This window comes from Mobula birostris, chromosome 12, assembly GCF_030028105.1.
Source record: "Mobula birostris isolate sMobBir1 chromosome 12, sMobBir1.hap1, whole genome shotgun sequence".
NCBI classification, from domain to species: Eukaryota; Metazoa; Chordata; class Chondrichthyes; order Myliobatiformes; family Myliobatidae; genus Mobula; species Mobula birostris.
Window position 1 is genome coordinate 50,605,400 of NC_092381.1, and position 14,420 is coordinate 50,619,819.

The 14,420-nt window shown below is 39.8% G+C and overlaps 1 protein-coding gene across 1 annotated transcript in view; it reads right to left on the reverse strand.

Moving 5' to 3' along the window:
* Positions 1–1,274: 1,274 nt before the first annotated feature.
* foxd2 (forkhead box D2) overlaps positions 1,275–14,420 on the reverse strand; it is a 42,258-nt gene continuing 29,112 nt past the window's right edge. Inside the window, exon 2 of the mRNA XM_072274664.1 lies at positions 1,275–1,999. The gene's annotated coding sequence lies outside the window, so the exon portion shown is untranslated. The remainder of the gene's footprint in view (positions 2,000–14,420) is intronic.

Sequence of the window (14,420 nt, forward strand, 5' to 3'; positions counted from 1 at the left end):
TCTGAAGATCTATACTGAACACAACATACTGATGCAAATACAAAAAAGGCATGATAGCATCTTGGTATGTCACCCAAGACACTCGCAAATTTCTACAGATGCATCATGGGGAGCATTGTAACCAGTTGCATCACCGTTTGGTGTGGAAGGACCACTACACAGTATCAGAAAAAGCTGCAGAAAGTTGTAAAATCAGCCAGCTCCAACATGGACTCTAGCCTCCCTGGTATTGAAGACTCCTTCAAATGGTGATCCCTCAAAAAGCTGGCATCCATCATTAAGCACCTCCATCATGTAGCACATGTCCTCTTCTCATTGCTACCATCAAGGAGGAGGTACAGAAGCCTGAAGACACACACTCAGTGTTTCAGGAACAGCTTTGTCCCCTCCACCATCAGATTTCTGAATGGATTATGAACTCATGAACACTACTTCACTATTTTATTTTTGCTCTCTTTTTGCACTAACTGAATTTAATTTTTAATATATACTTCTTATTGTAACTTATAGCTTTTATTATTATTATTATTGTATATTGTAATGCATTGCTGCTGCAAAACAACAAATTTCACAAAATATGCCAGTGACATTAAACCTGATTCTGGTTCTGAAGGGAGCACATGATTTCCCAACCTCTCACAATTCACAAACTATCTCTAGTTAAATGTTTATAGCCATTTTTTCATTATTCTTTAGTCCAATTTCCTGTTTTCTTTACCTAATATGTCATCACAATAAGTACAGGCAGTAGAAGAAGTCCTACTGGTAATTTCTCAGAGCAGTTTCAGATGGGTACTTTGTTAGCATTGTTAGATCAATGAACAATAAAGAAATGGGATGAATTAACACAATGCACAAGACATTGTTGGTATATGACGTGAGTAAACAGAATGAATAGAACATAGAATTTAAAGTAAGTGAAAAATATGTGATTGTGAATTTGGAATTTGACAGATTACTCTTCTATAGTTTCAATAATTTTTGGAGGATATCATCATAGGCTATGCCATTGATCAGAAATTTTAAAAAATGCTTTCTTTTCCTTTAACATTGGCATGTTTATTATTGTTTTTGTCACTTTGCTCGATTTTTTCAAATGACAGCAAGATAAAATCATCACCTGAATGAACAATAACTTAGGAAGAACAAATTTACTCAAGCTAATCCCACTGAGATGGTATATTTGATTTTCATAATTTTCCCTTCTTCAATCAAGCACTTAGTTCAGATATCAATGAATTGCAAATGTTGAATTAAAACACTACATTCATAAAAGTAGCTTGTCATTCCATGTATAAGAATTAAACCAAGCCATACATTAGTTCAAAATTATGCTTTCTTTGTACTTCACTACAGTATGAACATTTCAATTTCTTGCCACAGACAATATTTGCTTCATAGTTCAAAATATGAGGTAACTTCAAAGTATGTCCAAAGGTTGAGCAGAGTAAATTCTTCTTTCTGCTTTATTACTTGTCATTATGTCTTTCAATTTAGAGAATGGCAGCATAAAACTTCGACTAAACTTTAACTGTTGTTAACTGTTGGATTTTTTCAATCACAAAATGCCAGCAATTTTGATTTTACAGTCCTGAGCAACGTTGATTTTGCTTCTCTTTATCAGACACTGCCTAATCGATTGAGTGCCCTTCACATTCACAATATTAGTGGCCAACCTTTAACTTCAGAGATGCAGAAAATTGTTTGCCCAAGGCATCTTTGGAATTCACCACCCAAGGGGCTGTGGAAACCAACTTGCTGGGTGTATTCAAGATAGTGGTTGATAGATCTTAGGATACTAAGGGAATCAAAGGACAGCTGCAGGAAAATGATGCCGAGGTACATGACCTTACGAGAGGCAGCACAAGGGGCCAAATGGCCTTCATCTGCTTCTATTTTATCGTTTTCTTATGTTCTTCAGCATTTTCTTTCTGTCAGATTTTTAGCTTCTGCTGTAATTTGCTTCTGAACTTTTCAGTAGTTGCTTTTGCTTCTCTATCTGAAAATAAGAAAACAACACATAAGAAAGGCTGATGCATGATGCATGAACTATGATGAAAATAACATCCTTGCATGTAACTGTATTTTTCCCCACTATCCACATAACACTGTTGGCCTAATGTTCTCTCTAAAAGCTTCAGAGACACTCCCTTTAAGATAAGAACTACAGCACTTTTAAAAAAAGCCTTGGCTAAACAACTTTGTTACTATCTTTTAAATTCTCAAATCCCAGCCAATTTAATAAATATTCTAGACCAGTCCATAAAATGAATTGAGTGGATTTTGTTTCTATGTCAGAACACTGGCTCAGGGCAGGACTGGTTATAGTATTTATGTTGTCCTTGGCCCTGTCCTTAGATTCTCCACAGATCAGCTGATGAGGGTATTTGCAGACATTTTTAACCTCTCTCTGCTTCAATCTAAGGTTCCCACTTGCTTTAAGAAGACTACTATTACCCCAGTACCTAAGATAAACAAGGTAGCGTGCCTTATTACTTACAGCCTGTTGGCTCTGACAATTGCCATCATGAAATACTTCAAGAGGCAGATCATGGCACACATTAATTCCTGCGTACAATATAACCTTGACCCAGCACAATTCATCTACTGCCAAAACAGGACTACAGTAGAGGCCACTAGCCCTACACTCATCTCTGAAGTAAAGCAGCCTATGTTAAACTATTGCTTACTGACTACAGCTCTGCCTCCACTAAAATAATTCCAAGTAAATTCATCTCCAAACTCCTAAACCTGAGAAACATCCTGTCCCTTTGCAACTGGGTTCTTGATTTCATGACCAACAAACTGCAAGCAGTAAGGATATGCAATAACATCTCTGCCAAGACTTTTCTCAACACTCGCTCACAAGGTTCCATAAATCAATTTGCAGGTGACACCATCATAGTGAGCCGTATCACAAATACTGGTGAGTCAAGAGTAAAGGAAGGAGATAGAGTCCCGAGTGGCATTTTGTCGAGTCAACATTTCCCTCAATGTCAGCAAAAGGGCTGGTCATTGACTGCAAGAATGGGGGTGATGCACATGCTCCTACTTACATCAACAGTGCTGATGTAAAGAGGCCTGAGCTTTTCAAGATCATAGGAGAGAACAACACCAATAGCCTGTTCTGGTCCAATCACATTGACACCCTGGCCAAGAAAGCCCTTTAGTGCTTCTACTTCCTCAGGAGACTGTATAACAGTTTGGCATGCACCCTTTAATCCTCACCAATTTTTATTGATGCACCATAGACAGCATGGTAACATATTCATAGTCATAGTCATAGTCATACTTTATTGATACCGGGGAAAATTGTTTTTTGTTACAGTTGCACCACAAATAATAAATAGTAATAGAACCATAAATAGTTAAATAGTAATATGTAAATTATGCCAGTAAATTATGAAATAAGTCCAGGACCAGCCTATTGGCTCAGGGTGTCTGGCCCTCCAAGGGAGGAGTTGTAAAGTTTGATGGCCACAGGCAGGAATGACTTCCTATGACGCTCTGTGCTGCACCTCGGTGGAATGAGTCTCCGACTGAATGTACTCCTGTGCCCACCCAGTACATTATGTAGTGGATGGGACACATTGACCAAGATGGCATGCAATTTAGACAGCATCCTCTTTTCAGACATCACTGTGAGAGAGTCCAGTTCCATCCCCACAACATCACTGGCCTTACGAATGAGTTTGTTGATTCTGTTGATGTCTGCTACCCTCAGCCTGCTGCCCCAGCACGCAACAGCAAATATGATAGCAGTGGCCACCACAGACTCATAGAACATCCTCAGCATCGTCCGGCAGATGTTAAAGGACCTCAGTCTCCTCAGGAAATAGAGACGGCTCTATCTCTTCTTGTAGACAGCTTCAGTGTTCTTTGACCAGTCCAGTTTATTGTCAGTTCATACCCCCAGGTATTTGTAATCATCCACCATGTCCACACTGACCCCCTGGATGGGAACAGGGGTCACCGGTACCTTAGCTCTCCTCAGGTCTACCACCAGCTCCTTAGTCTTTTTCACATTAAGCTGCAGATAATTCTGCTCACACCATGTGACGAAGTTTTCTACCGTAGCCCTGTACTCAGCCTCATCTCCCTTGCTGATGCATCCAACTATGGCAGAGTCATCCGAAAACTTCTGAAGATGACAAGACTCTGCAGTAGTTGAAGTCCGATGTGTAAATGGTGAAGAGAAAGAGAGACAAGACAGTCCCCTGTGGAGCCCCAGTTGCATCATGAACCAGATGCATCATGACTTGGTATGGCAATTGCTCTGTCCATGCTTGCAGGAATGGTGTGGACAAAGCTCTGCACATCACAGGAATCACCCTCCCCAGTATGGACTCTGTGTGCACTTCTCACTGCCTCAGTAAAGCACTAAGCATAATCAAAGATCTCACCCTCCCCATATATTCTCTCTTCCCCCTCTCCCAATGGGCAGCAGATACAAAAGCCTGAAAGCCTGTACCACCAGCCTCAATGGCACCTTCTATCCTGCTATTATAACACTTTTGAATGTTTCCCTAGCATGATAAGATGGACTTAACATCACTGTGACCTTGCATTATACTGTCTACCTGTGCTGCACTTTGTACTGTAACACTTTATTCTGCACTACCTCAGCACACATTTGTAATGAATTGATCTATATGGATGGTATACAGGACCATTTTCTCACTGTACCTCAGAACGTGTGACAATAATAGCAACACACATCAAAGTTGCTGGTGAACGCAGCAGGCCAGGAAGCATCTCTAGGAAGAGGTACAGTCAACGTTTCAGGCTGAGACCCTTCGTCAGGATTATCTGAAGGAAGAGTTAGTAAGAGATTTGAAAGTGGGAAGGAGAGGGGGTATCCAAAATTATAGGAGAAGACAGGAGGGGGAGGGATGGAGCCAAGAGCTGGACAGGTGATTGGCAAAAGGGGTATGAGAGGATCATGGGACAGGAGGCCCAGGGAGAAAGAAAAGGGAGAGGGGGGGAACCCAGAAGATGGGCAAGGGGTATAGTGAGAGGGACAGAGGGAGAAAAAGGAGAGAGAGAAAAAGAATGTGTGTATATAAATAAATAATGGATGGGGTACGAGGGGGAGGTGGGGCATTAGCGGAAGTTAGAGAAGTCAATGTTCATGCCATCAGGTTAGAGGCTACCCAGACGGAATATAAGGTGTTGTTCCTCCAACCTGAGTGGGGTTTCATCTTTACAGTAGAGGAGGCCGTGACAATAATAAATCACTTTACCAAAATTTTCCATTTTTAGTAAGGAAAATCCTGGAAAAGTCCCATAATTGAGCGAGGTAGGTTATAATCCACAACATACTCAGATTGAGATAAAAGAAGCCAATATCAGGCTAACCCTTCAGTGATAATGTTTTATGTTTGTCATTATAGTGCTCTCATTTTTACTCATTTCTTGTGATTGCAACATACTGTTATACTTGTCTGCTAAAACCTGTCATAATTTTCTTTTAGGTAACATGACCTGGTTGTTTCTAACACAATTCAAATGCAAGCAGACTAACTGTGGTCAGAATAAACACTAAACGTGTTCCCAGAAAAACATAACTGTAAATCAGGCAGCATCCAGATGACACTTCAAAGTTGTTTTTCATTTGCTGAATAATTATAGCAATAGTTTTCAACCAAGCAAAAACCTTCAGGGATTTTCAATAACTTTCCACTTAACAACATTTTCAAAATAAATGGACCACAGCACTTGACTGAGATTTGGTAACTATACCAGTTAATGGCATAACTACAGTGCTGTAGTTCCCAATGAACATACCAAATCAAGGACTATCTGTGTCCACTTCTTGCTCATTGGGTAGATTCAGAATGACTGCTTCCATTGTTGCCCTATTCACACTCAGGTGATCCAAATATTGGTTATTAATACCAGGGCAAAATAATTGTAGACTGGAAATATGAGGTCATGCAGGCCAGGTATTACCTGTGGAAAGGGAAATGGAATTAGTATTTCTGATCATTTAATAAGAACTAGAAATAAAACAAGTTCTAAGCTGCAGAGAAAGGATAAGGTGGGAGAATGGAACAAATGGAGAAATTTGTAAAAGGGTGAAAGCCAGAATATATAAAATAACAAAAGGACTGAAAGCACAAGGATGTGTAACGGGTTACGGAATGTACAATTGTGAATGCCAAATAATTAACTGAAATTACCAAAGGTATGTACAGTAGATGCTGAAAGTAGAAATAGAAATGTGAGAAATTTTGATTATCTTAAATTTCTGAATGCAAAGTTGAAACTTAAAATCTGCAATTTCTGTCAGAAACTTCTCCCTCTCCCCCCCTCCCCCTCTCCCTCTCCCTCCCTCTCTCTCTCTCTCTCTCACTGACAACTGTGACCTATCATAATGGAGTCAAGGGAAGTATTGTCTGGCTAGTCCTACCAGAATCAGTATTTTAGATTTCATCAATAGCTTGTTCTTTTTTGTTGAAATCTGAAACACTGACAGTCCTTAAGTTTGACATTTCATCTAACTCCTCTATAGGTCTAACAGTTTCCTTCATTTATTTTATTGACCACTTCTTTTCATGTTAACATCAGACAGAAATGTATAACTGTTACAGTTCCTGCATATGTTCTTTAAATGAGAGCCAATTGTCACTGTGTTTCAACAACTCCCTCAGGACCAACTTTAGGACTGACAAACTCCAGGATGTGATATTAATGATAGCTTACTTCTTATTTCTGGTATTATACAGTACGGTATCATCTCAGGTATATTATTGACTGGTCTCCTGAAACCTGCATTATTCAACATGAGATTGAATCTCATTATGGTATCACCAAACTTAAATTTAAGTAATTAAGCAAAATCAGGCGTAGAAAGCTAGTATCGGTGATAGTGACAATGAAACTGTGGTATTGTTATAAGAACCCATCTGGTTCACAAATGTCTATCAAGCAAAGAAATATGTTATCCTTACCCTGTCTGAACTGTCAGTAACTCCAAACTCATCAATGTGGTTGGCTGTTAACTGACCTCAAAAATAGCCTAAAGGCTGTTTAATGATTGAGAAAAGATGCAGGTCTTTCTGAGGACGCACACATCCTGTTACTGGATAAAGAATAACTCCATGGTCACCATGGTAATTTTACTTTTTCATAATTGAAGTTACGGTAGTTAATTAACATCAATGTTTTTTTCTTTAACTTTCATTTCTACATCAATTTAGTTAGGTTCAGGCTCATTGTAAATCACTACATGGCAAAATATGGTGGGAGGATTTCTATTAAATTTAGTCCAATGTTCTAGTGCTTTTCTGAAAATGTGTTGTACAGTCAGAGGTACCATCTGTCAAATTAGTGATAAATTTGACTCTGCACCTGCCTGCTTGGGTATTGCCAACAATAACCCACAGAAATTCTCACAGAAAGGCAGCGTCCATTATGAAGGACCTCCAGCACCCAGGGCATGCCTTTTTCTCACTGTTACCATCAGGAGGTACATAAGCCTGAAGGCACACACTCAGCAATTCAAGAACAGATTCTTCCCCTCTGCCACCTGATTCCTAAATGGACATTGAATTTTTGGACACTACCTCACTTTTTTAATATACAGTATTTCTGTTTTTGCACATTTTTTTAATTGATTCAATATACGTATACTGTAATTGATTTACTTGTTTATTTGTTTTTATTATTTCTTCTCTCTGCTAGATTATGTATTGCTTTGAACTGTTGCTGCCAAGTTAACAAATTTCACATCAACTGCCGGTGATAATAAACCTGAGTCTGATTCAAAAAAAAGTGGCAAATTTGTATCACAGTTAATACTTAAACTTCAACTTATACCATCAGACAATGTCAGTTAGCCATTATCGTTTGTTGTTTAATGTTTTATTGTTAAACTATGAATTCGCTGCCATGTTTCTTACCTTACATGAAGGATACAGCCCTGTCCATCACAGGCAAAGCATTGAGCACATCTACCTGGAGCACTGCCACAACAAAGCAGCATCCACTATCAAGGATCCCCACCATCCAGGCCATGCTCTCTCCTTACTACTACCATCAGGCAAGGGGTACAGAAGCCCTCGGTCCTCAGGCAGCCTGCAGGAAGAAGTCATCACCCTGACTCAGTGGTGTTAAGAAAACCTCTCCCCCAATGTCGCAAAAACAAAGGAGCTGGTTGTGGACTGCAGGAGGAATGGAGACAGGCTAACCCCTATTGGCATCAATGGATCTGAAGTTGAGGGGGTGAACAGCTGTAAGTTCCTCAGCATATACATCACCGAGGATCTCACATGGTCTGTACAAACCGGCTAGGTGGTGAGAAAAGCACAACAGTGCCTCTTTCACCCCAGACAGTTGAAGAAGTTTGGCATGGGCCCCAAAATCCTAAGAGCTTTCTACATGGGCACAATTGAGAACATCCTGACTGGCAGTATTACTGCCTGGTATGGGGACTGTACTTCCCTCAACCGCAGGACTCTGCAGAGAGTGGTGCGGACGGCCCAGCACATCTGTAGATGTGAACTTTCCACTATTCAGGACATTTACGAAGACAGGTGTGTAAAAAGGGGCCAAAGGAACATTGGGGACCTGAGTCATCCCAACCACAAACTGTTCCAGCTGCTGCCATCTGGGAAACAGTACCGCAGCATGAAAGCCAGGACCAACAGGCTCCGGGACAGCTTCTTCCACCAGGCCATCAGACTACTTATCTCATTCTGACACTATTGTATTTCTATGTTATATTGTCTGTCCTGTTGTACATACTACTTATTATAAATTACTATAAATTGCACATTGTACATTTAGACAGAGATGTAAAGAATTTTACTCCTCATGTATGTGAAGGATGTAAGTAATAAAGTCAAATTCAATTCAATTCAAACACCACTAGCACCAGAAACAGGTGTGGATAACTTTGCTCATCATAGTTTTGAATTGATTCTACAACCTATAGACTCACTTTCAAGGACTCTGAAACTCATGTTATCAGTATATTTTTTATTTGCATTATTTTTCTGCTCTTGCAAATTGGTTGTTTAATTATAGATTTTCATAAATCATATGGTATATATAATTATCTGGATAGACAGGGTCTGATTAAGAACAGTCAACATGGATTTGTGCGTGGAAGGTCATGTTTGACAAATCTTATTGAATTTTTTGATGAGGTTACTAAAAAAGTTGACGAAGGTAAACCTGTGGATGTTGTCTATATGGACTTCAGTAAAGCCTTTGACAAGGTTCCACACGGAAGCTTAGTTAGGAAGGTTCAATCGTTAGGCATTAATACCGAAGTAGTAAAATGGATTCAGCAGTGGCTAGATGGGAGACACCAGAGAGTAGTGGTGGATAATTGTGTGTCAGATTGGAGGACGGTGTGTAGTGGTGTGCCTCAGGGATCTGTACTGGGTCCAATGTTGTTTGTCATATATATTAATGATCTGAATGATGGGGTGGTAAATTGGATTAGTAAATATGCAGATGACACTAAGATAGGTGGCGTTGTGGATAATGAAGTAGGTTTTCAAAACTTGCAGAGAGATTTAAGCCAGTTAGAAGAGTGGGCTGAAAGATGGCAGATGGAGTTTAATGCTGAAAAATGTGAGGTGCTACATTTTGGCAGGACTAATCAAAATAGGACATACATGGTAAATGGTAGGGCATTGAAGAATGCTGTAGAACAGAGGGATCTAGGAATAATGGTGCATAGTTCCCTGAAGGTGGAATCTCATGTGGATAGGGTGGTGAAGAAAGCTTTCGGCCTACTGGCCTTTATTAATCAGAACATTGAGTATAGGAGTTGGGATGTAATGTTGAAATTGTCTAAGGCATTGGTAAGGCCAAATTTGGAGTATTGTGTACAGTTCTGGTCACCAAATTATGGGAAGGATGTCAATAAAATTGAGAGAGTACAGAGGAGGTTTACTAAAATGTTGCCTGGGTTTCATCTCCTAAGTTACAGAGAAAGGTTGAACAAGTTAGGTCTTTATTCTTTGGAGCATAGAAGGTTGAGGGGGAACTTGATAGAGGTGTTTGAAATTATAAGGGGGATTGATAGAATTGATGTGGATAGGCTTTTTCCATTGAGAGTGGGGGAGATTCAAACAAGAGGACATGAGTTGAGAGTTAAAGGGCAAAAGTTTAGGGGTAACATGAGGGTGAACTTCTTCACTCAGAGAATGGTGGCTGTGTGGAACGAGCTTCCAGCAGAAGTGGTTGAGGCAGGTTTGATGTTGTCATTTAAAGTTAAATTGGACAACTATATGGACAGGAAGGAATGGAGAGTTATGGGCTGAGTGCAGGTCGGTGGAACTAGATGAGAGTAAGAGTTCAGCATGGACTAAAAGGGTTGAGATGGCCTGTTTCCGTGCTGTAATTGTCATATGGTTATATGGTTATTGTATTTCTTTATCTTTCTGTAAATGACTGCAAGAGAAAGGATCTCAATGTAGTATATAGATATATATATACATACTTTGATAATAAATTTTACTTTCATTTTGACATTACATTACCAGCATTTCAAAAGTACATTGGGTATAATCCTCTACGGGCTGCTCTAGCTTATGAAAGGCGTTTTTTTATATATTAATTTATGGAATGTGGACATCAATCCAACCCACCATTTATTGCTTATCTGTGCTTGCCTTTCTTGAGCCATTATAGTCTTTCTAGTGAAGGCATTGTCATGTTGCATTTGGGTAGAGAGTTCCAGGAAATGTGGGCCCAGAAATAATGCAGGGACTGGAATATATTTTCAATTCAGGATGGGAGGTAAATCCAAGTGCTTTTATATAAAGATGTGGTGTATACAATAACTTCTATCTGTTTCGACATACTGTATATCAACTGCTGTGTTAATTAGATATTTGTACAGATGGCAATAGCCAGATTTTTCTGAGCACGGGCTGTACAAAGCCATAACATCAGTGAAGAACTGTATCCAGGGAAAAGAACTAACCTTATGTGCAAAAGGAAACACTGGAAAAACACAGCAGGTAATGATTTTTTTAATTACACTATTCATGTTTTCTGAAAAAAATCAAACCACCCAGCTTCTCAATTGTCAATGAACTATGTCAGTGTTGGAGTATTATTCATTTTAGTGGATGCGTTCTTGTGTGGTCTGTTTCTGAGGAGGCTTCTGCAGTCAAATGGTACTAAAATTATTACTAACCATCATCTTTTGCCATCTTCTCCCAAATTCTGCAATCTTTCTCACACGTAACCTGGATGCAGCTCCAATAACAAGATTGTGTTATTTCTTAACAGAAACTACTGGTGAAATTTTGCTAATACCGATAAAATTCATGTAATTTCATTCATCCATGATAGCATCACAATTAGCATGACACTATTACACCTCCGGCTGTTCCGGAGCTCGGAATTCAATTCTGGCGCCGTCTGGAAGGACCTTGCATGTTTTTACCCATAAAACACATGGGTTTCCTCCAGGTGCTCTGGTTTCCTCCCATGAATTGAATTGAACTGAATTGACTTTATCACTTGCATCCTTCATATTCATGAGGAGTAAAAACCTTTAATTTATTTCTTCGTCTAAATGTGCAATGTGCAATTTATAGTAATTTATAATAAATAGTATGTGCAACAATACAGTCAATATAACATAGGAATACAATTGTATCAGCATGAATTAATCAGTCTGATGGCCTGATGGAAGAAGCTGTCCCAAAGCCTGTTCGTCCTGGCTTTTATGCTGCGGTACCTTCTCCCGGATGGTAGCAGCTGGAACAGTTTGTGGTTGGGGTGACTTGGGTCTCCAATGATCCTTCGGGCACTTTTTACATACCTGTCTTTGTAAGTGCCCTGAATAGTGGGAAGTTCACATCTATAAATGTGTTGGGCTGTCTGCACCACTCTCTGCAGAGTCCTGCGATTGAGGGAAATACAGTTCCCATACCAAAGACGCCCCGGTTACTAGGTTAATTGGTCATTATAAATTGACCTCTGCTTAGGCTAGGGTTAAATAGGTGGGCTTCTGGGCAGTGCAGCTCATTGGGGTGTAAGGGCCTAGTCCTTGTTGCATCTCTAACTAAAAATTTTAAAAAACTTATCCCAATGTTCTAATCCTCATCACTCAAGACTCAAAGGTCAGGAATCATATGGTTACTTAGGTTACAGAGCTTCTGTTTCCAAAGTTCAAATTTTGTATGCCATTTACACTATGTAAGTGTTCTCCCCACTCTCAGAGAACAAATCATATAGAGCATACTTATGCCTCAATGCATAAATATATTGCATGCTTTGTAAATTTGTATAGTCAATGAAAACATGAATGGTACTGCTTTGAACAAACATGAGTGTTGCCTTTATGATGCCGTAGGGTTCCTGTGTTGAATGGTACATAAAGTTGGCCACTTTTTATCAGGTTAACTGTTCTACATTAATCTCTTAATCTTCTAGTCTTCATTTCTACTGACTTCAAAAGAAATGAAGTCAATAGTAGGCTTTTCTAGAATAGGCAAATGACCCATGGCATCAGGTTATACCAAATGGCAAGTTAAAAACTTATCCCCTTGGAAAGGAGGAATTAATTCCTCAACCAGTAATTTAACTGCCAAGTTAGATCAAAAGATTAACAGGGTTGAAATGATTCTGGGAATTTGTTGGTAACTGCAATATTTGTGTTCATTTACTGAAGGAAATTACAACCATGCCTGCTGAATAGAATGCCGAAATATAAGGCAAGTGATGTAAATTTAACAATAACATATGTGGATGTCATAAATGTTGGTGTTGTAGACAGTAAAGAAGGTTGTCTAAGGTTACAACCATTATAGATCAGATGGAAACTTGGGCACAGAACTGGAAGATGAAATATAATCCTGATAAGTGCAAGGTGATGTATTTTTAGAAGTCCAATAAGCAAGGGAATGTGCAGTAATTGATAGGATGCTAAGAAATGTTGATCAGAAGAACACTGGAGTTTCAAAGCCCACAGTTCACAGAAAATGGTAGCACAAGTAATCGAGTAATAAGGAAAGGCCTAGGGCATGGTTGTGTTAATATTTTGTGGCACATAATATAGAAGTTAGCATATTATGTTGCAACATTAAAAAAACATAATTAACCTGTATTTGGAGTATTGTGTGCAGTATTGGAGTACTGGAGGAGCTTAGGAGAGACAATGGTGCCTAACGGCGACTCCTCTGCTTGCATCTTCGGAAACAGCTCTATTTCTATCTTTAATATCTCTATTTTTGTCATTCAGGGTTCTTGTGAAGACCCTGACCTGGAGTTACACCCTGACTTTTGTTCTTTGTGGGAATGGGACCTGCTCTCGGGGTTTCATGACTGGTCGTTTTGTGATATACCAAGGATGCGGCCTAGAAGATTAACTCACCTTCAGAATTCCGGGATCTCATGGCTCTGGAGAAAGGTGGACTGAAGGTCGGTGCCTCTGCAGGAATTCAATGTGTCGTGGGAGATGGAAGATCGAAAGCAGCGAGCTAGCTGCTGGCTGTGTGCCTAGAGACCCGATTTCTTTGGGCACAGAGCCCGGAAAAAGTGACGCAACAGACTTTTAACACCATAAATCAGCGAGTTGTTTGCTATGTCTCCCCTTTTGCTGTGAAATGGAGACACCTCTTTTTCCCTTATTAGGGAGAGAGAGCCTGTGGTATGTTGAATGCCGGGTGAACGAGTAGTCTTTGGGGTACTGCAAGTCTTTGCTGATGCTTTGCTGCACGCTTGAGCATTCTGTGGTAGGTGCTGATGCTTTTATTTTGTTTGTGGGGGAGGGGGGATTGTTGCTTTGTTGCTGCTTATGCATGGGAGCGGGGAGCTGAGGGGGGCTTTGGGTTTCTAACATTTAACTGTCATTGATTCTTTGGGGGCACTCCTCTATTTTCGTGGACATCTGCAAAGAAAAAGTATTTCAAGATGTATATTGTATGCATTTCTCTGACATTAAATGTACCTTTGAAACCTTTGAGTTTTGATCACTACTTATTGAAAGACGGGTTGTAATAGAGAGTGTGCAGAGGAGACTCACTAGGAAGCTGCTTTGATTAGAGCACTTCAGTCATGGGGAGAGATGGGGTAGGCTAAGCAGGTTTTCACCAGTTAGAAAAAGACTGAGAGAGTGACTTGATAGAGATACATAAAACTATAAGGTGCATAAATAAGATGGGTGATCAGAATTTTTCCCATGGTAGGATTGGCAAAAAAAGAAGGCATAGGTTTGAAATGAGAGGAAAGAATTTTAAAGGGAATTTGAGGGGAACCTTTTTCATAAGAGAGTGGTTGATTTCTGGAACTCACTGCCAAAGGAGATGGTGGACTCAGATACAGTCAAGAGGTTTAGGAGACAGTGGGCAAACGGAAATAGTGCAGATGGACAAGGAAGTCAGCATGGATGTGATGGGCTAAATGATTTTGATACTGTGTAGCTCTATTGCTCCAATATGAATAGC